This window comes from Ambystoma mexicanum, chromosome 10 (assembly GCF_040938575.1).
Source record: "Ambystoma mexicanum isolate Mex_15411 chromosome 10, UKY_AmexF1_1, whole genome shotgun sequence".
Lineage (NCBI taxonomy): Eukaryota > Metazoa > Chordata > Amphibia > Caudata > Ambystomatidae > Ambystoma > Ambystoma mexicanum.
The window spans coordinates 1,253,950,919-1,253,956,905 of record NC_090932.1 but is presented as its reverse complement, the minus strand read 5'-3'; the positions used below and the strand labels follow the sequence as shown (position 1 = coordinate 1,253,956,905).

The following is a 5,987-nucleotide window of genomic DNA, read 5'->3' as shown; positions in this document are numbered from 1 at the left end:
GTCAGTTTCTGAGGGCTAGGAGAAATTGCACTAAAATAGAAGATTTTAACAAGCAAGCTTCTGTTATCGAGGAAAGGCTGGTAGAGAGAGGATATCCCAAAAGATTACTTACACAGTCGAAAAAACGTGCAAGGTACCAGCATAGAGATGTCCTTTTAAAAAGGGACATCAAAGAAAGGAAGCTGGGGGGAGACCAACTAGTATGTGCTCTCACGTTCAACACCCAACATAATCAAATCAAGAAGATAATATCCAATCATTGGCATCTACTTCAGCTCAATATGCTGAAATTGGCCAAACCCATTTATGCATTTAAAAGAGGCAGAAACATTAAGAACTGGGTTTCTAAAGCCGACAGAAATACGGCACAAGATAGCCAACCTACCATCACTGCCGCTTGGGGTATGCTGCCCATTAAGGGACACTATCCCTGCGGCAACTGTTCGAGCTGTGCCAGTACTTCGGCCATTGCCTCGATTGAGATTTATGAAAGAATCTGGGATCTGAGGCACCATACCACCAGCCTCAGTACCAACGTAATATATGTTATCATATGCCCTTGTAAAAAGGCTTACATTGGGAAGACATCCAGAGCTGTCAAATTACGCATAAGTGAGCACAAATCTAAGATTAGAACGGGCCAGCAGAATGCTCCGCTAACAATGCACTTTTTGGAACAGAGGCATAGGCCAGAAGATTTGAAATGGTGGGCAGTTGAGAAAGTGTTGGGCACTGATGCGGCCAATACGGCTGCACGCCTAGCGCAAAAAGAACAATGGTGGATATACCATACCAATAGTCTAGAGAGGGGTCTGAATCAACGAGAAGAATGGAATTGATTCCCCCCTTTTTTCATTATTATTTTTCCACTATTATTATACTGCAGTTATGGTGAGTCTTAATTCCCCATGAAAGACGATATTGCTTTGAAACATCGGTACAGTTTAACTTGGGACCCCAACTCATCTAGGGGTCTGCTTTACTTTATTTTCCTTGTAGGACACTATGTCGTTTTTTAGTCCTTCTTTTGTGTCTATGTCATGTAGGACACACTGTCGTTTTTTAGTCCTCCTTTTGTGTCTATGTCATGTAGGACACAATGTCGTTTTTTAGTCCTTCCTTTGTGTTTATGTCAAAAATTTGGAAATAAAAGAGGGACCATGATGGACGTGGCTCTGTCCATGTGCTTTCAGAGACACACGGCGTTAGACTGCGGGCTCCGACTGCTGCAAACAAGGTAAGCGGGTTTGAAGTAAGCGTTTGTTTACCGGACGGTTTATTGGGGCTGCTGCTGACGGGATCTGTTTATTTATTGATTTACAGATTCACGCATCAGCGTATACGCCCGTTAGCGTACAAACTGTGCTGCGGGACAGAAGGGAGACTAGTGCTACTCCATTGGGATAGCGTTACTATAACGAAGGTGAGAGGCTTTTCGCATTAAGGAGATGGCGGATTTGCCCGCAATAGTATACGTGCCTGAGCCGCATTTCGCTAGTTTTAAGAGGATTTAATTTGTTTCCTAGACGGTTTTTTGAAAACTTGAGAAGAGTTATTTTTCTTCCCGTTCGGCTGGAGCAAGAAGTAACCTAGTCTCCAGTTTCTGATCTGTGTTTGGAACGGATCAGTTTAGGTATAGAACTTTCGTCATCTATATCTTCCTACAAAGAGATTAGTATAGGCATTTTCCATTGTGTGGCACTAATAAGTTTCATTGCTTCCTGTGTTCTTGTCACAGATCTTGTTTTTTGTGAAAACCCAGCCTTACTGGACTTACACCAGAAGCTACTGGGACACAAGCTATTAGGCGAACCTAATGAGGTTCGCAGGTATGTTTTCTTACATGTATTTGAATTCTGAAGCATATCACAGTAGGGGGCGGTAGGTGTTATGGAGAGGGCACTTAGCACTAAAAAGGATATGTGCTATTAATTATGAATATGGGAAGAGTTTATATTCCTTTCTGAACCCTGGAGCCCTAAATGAAATTGGGGGGACTATATATGGGTATATGAAAATGGACTGATTTGGTCGGTTTCATTTAAGCTGGCTGCATTGAGCAGTATTGATGGGATCATGGGCAAGGGAACACCCACTTGGACTCAGAGACAATTTTTGTTCTAGTGTTTAATGATTGGTCCAAATCGTGAGAGAGAGTTACTGATAGAAGGTTGACAGCAGTATGTTTTTTAACAATGTTTTAATTGTATGTTTGTTTACTTTTAGAACGTTGCTATTGTTCATCCAATCCTGATGAAGACACACATAACTTGTCGAGTCGAAACTATTAACCAACTGGGAAGCCTTTTATTGTAAAGAAGATTGATATTGTTAGGCACCAATAGTCTTAGGCACCAATAGTCGATATTATATTGGGAATGAACTGTGATTAATAACATTGTGAATGATTTACAGCACAATGGAAAAGAAGTGGTTTAATGAAATGATCAGCTTTTGTAATTTCTTAGCATGTCAATATATTATTTAAATATTGCATTAGAGAGTGAATGTATGAATGTATGATTAGTACAATGCTTTTTAGAATGAATTAAATTAATATGCGTCTATGTGTTTTTTTAGACAAATCTTAATAAAATGAATATACCGATTTGAGCTTCATATCTGTCTGCCCACCTTCTTCAGTCTCTCTTGTTCTCCTGGTACCATTTTTGTTCATATTACTTGGTGTTACCTCTAGGTATCAGTGAAAGTTGAGGTTCCCACCTTGGGTTTGTTGTTACTCTATACTATACACCATCATTCAACTAGAACACAGCTATACCCCTGATAATTCGGCCTAGCTGTTCACATACGAATACGACCCCATGAACAGCTCGTCACCCTAATAAAACGCAGCTAGCTGAGCACATTCCGGCTAGGTGCTCACATAGGTGTTCCTCAGGCCTGACGCAGCCGGAACCCAGTCTGGGTGTCCACCCACCAGACTGCACATATCCTACTAATATCTTCAGCACCACACCTATCGCTAGGAAGCAGCTACCATCCAACTACTACACCTGCTGCACACATATCCATTGCACCCATGCACCATATGACACTATCTCTCTCTACTGACTTGAAATACGGTTGCCGAGGGCTTTCAACCTACCAGCGCTTTGATGTCATACCAATGATATATAAAGCGCTATATAAATGCCAAGTAACATAACATAACATTCATGATATAAGAGAACAGTTGTTCCTCCCTATTCAGTTAAAAGAGGGAAAGGAGCCCGTTCGCCAGAGTGTGCTTGAACAATGGAAAGAGCTTCATCAGCGAAGCCGCGTTCAGGAAATTCCCAAAAGAGCCACCATTCCCACATTTAAATTAATTGATAAGTGGGAAGTGGGCCTGGAAACTCCCAATTTCAAACATCTTCTGCCTAGCAGGTGTATGCTCATAATTTCCATAGGTGACAAAAGCATAGAGCATAATTGTTGGGTCTTGCCAGATGTTCCTGCTGCATTCTGTTTAGGCAGTGACATTCTCAATCGGTTTGCAATTAATGTGGACCTTATAAATTACAAGACCTGGTCCCGACTGGCAATCAAATGATAATTCTGAAAAGGCATTTCGGTCAACTCAATTGCTGCCGTATGCAGTTGAAGTTCAAATTGGAGAGGAGGTCACCATCCAAGGACAGACCCGACAATTCCCACTTGACTTAACAATTAAAAGAGGACAGAAGCTACAAAATCCAAACGCATATGTACACCTCAATGCCCATCTTTAACAACAGGGGTTGGGGCTAAACCCAACACCATTAGTTAATGTAGAACACAACACCATTCCAATAGTGGTGGATAACAACAACCTTAGGAGTATCACTCTGCGTGCACTCTGGGTGCAGACACCATTATTGGAATGGCGGTTGATGACCAGCATTTTTATTTCCATGGATCTAGGAAATGGACTGATAGGATCAATCCCCAATTACTGCTATGACAATGACAGTGACTTTATCAAGAACTGGTGCTCGCAGTTGGACCTAAAGCGGGCTGAACATTCGGAAAAAAATGTATCAAATAGTTTATCCACAACATATATATTAATAAATTTATCGCCGTCAATTTTGATGATTTATAGAAATGTTTATTCACATCCCTTATTCGTAGCTCTTTTTGAATATTATTCTGTCATATTCAATGAGGCTGCACCAGATCTGGTTAGGATCATATGTACAGATGCCAATGCATTTCGGTTACAAAAAACCTTCATCAGGGCGGTACATTGATTCAGTGATCTATCTACATTAACCAACATTTCAACAATTGTCAACCATTGCGTAACAACAACGTTTCAGATGAACAAATTTAAACACATACCCAATCCAAGGGTTCCACAACGGAAAGAACATGAAAAGAAAAAAGTAGAGAAAGCTCTATGTCAATAACTGAGTTTCTCCATAAAAGTGAGAAGCAACTGGTAGAAGTGCGGGCTCCTGTACTTCTACCCGTTGCTTCTCACGTTTATGGAGAAACATTCAAGAATTATTTGAAACTTAAGGTATGGGACATTTCTTTATAAACAAGGTTTGTTAATTTGCGGTATATACAGATACTCAGCCGAGGCAGTAAAACAACTCAAAAGAAGTCTCTCACAAGCGCCTTGCCTAGCTTGCCCTGTCAAAAACAAGGAGTTCTTCTTGGAGATGGGGTTCTCGAATACATGCTTGACAGCAGTATTATACCAAAAGCATGACAAGGTCAATAAAGTCATCTCCTATGCAAGCAAGACTTTATCCTCCGTGGAGGAAAAATTCAACGATTGTGAGAAAGCACTCCTGGAAACAGTGTGGGCATTGAAAAATTACCACCCATTCATCCAGGGGGAGCGCATCATAGTGGAGACTCCACAACAGCCTTTGCAATACCTCCAAAGTGACAGAATCCGGCAGGAAATGTAAGTAATTCCAGAATTACCTCCTGGATTCTGTCCATACAAGGCTTTCCTTTGGAGGTCAGATATGGGCAAAACAAAAAGAGTCCCCTTGCGCAAGCTCTGGCTGACTTGCATGATTGTGTCAGAGAAAACTGTCTCGAGGACGAAAGTCTCAAAACCCAAGACATCATGGAGGCGTACCTGAATTCCCTGCACAAAATCTATGAAGAAGACAAGTGCAATGGGTTGCCCACAGTTTATGTGGACGGGTGCTCCTACCATGTTGACAACAACAGGGAAAAGGAACTGGTGGCCGGTGTTGGGAATGCCTGACTGAATGATGCTCCAGAACCCTCTGCTGGGCACAAAATCGGTCCCTGAAGTAGTCGGGTGGCGGAGTTGATGGCAGTTGACCAGGCCATCCTCACTGCCGTGCAACACCGACTCCACGAACTGGTCATAATCACCGAATCAGATTATGTCCCGAACGGGTTTGTGGAGCACCTGATCAATTGGGGTTCCAGATGCATGCTGTGTACAAATAACAAACCACTTAAACATGGCAAGCTCATACAAAATATTGATGATCTGGTCACCTCTAATGGGATGACCATCTATTGGAAAAAGATTAAGGGTCATTCCAGGATAGAGGGGCCAGACAAAACTGGAAACGACCTGGCTGATCAGCTGGCCAAAACCGGTGCCATTCAGGGGGATCTCCTTGAGATAGAGTCCCTGTTGGAGGAAATCCAGGTCACAGCTGTCACCAGGTCCCAGACAAATGTTTACAATGAACTCTCAACGGCCCAGTGGAGTAAGGAGACTCCAGATGCTGATTAAATCATGGCACAAAAAGGGGATCCGATTATTACAAAATTGTACCAACACATTGAGGACCCTCTGAATTTTCCTCTGACGGAAACAGATTACAATGGGAAAGAGGACCTCAGGGTGCTGATGAAGTGTCCCAAAATGTTTCGAATCCAAGACGGTGTGTTGGTAAGGAGATCCATCTCTGGTTGTGACCAGTGGGTTGTACCTACCTCATTCCGAAACCTAATGCTAAATCAACCCCATAACGTGGCCACAGCTGGTTATCAGGGGT

The 5,987-nt window shown here is 42.3% G+C and overlaps 1 long non-coding RNA gene across 1 annotated transcript; it reads left to right on the top strand.

Moving 5' to 3' along the window:
* The first annotated feature begins 1,011 nt into the window (after positions 1–1,011).
* Positions 1,012–2,619, top strand: LOC138493309 (uncharacterized). The gene is made up of 4 exons (XR_011276368.1): positions 1,012–1,423; positions 1,527–1,633; positions 1,739–1,829; positions 2,227–2,619. It is a non-coding gene; the product is annotated as an uncharacterized lncRNA (long non-coding RNA).
* The last annotated feature ends 3,368 nt before the right edge of the window (positions 2,620–5,987 follow it).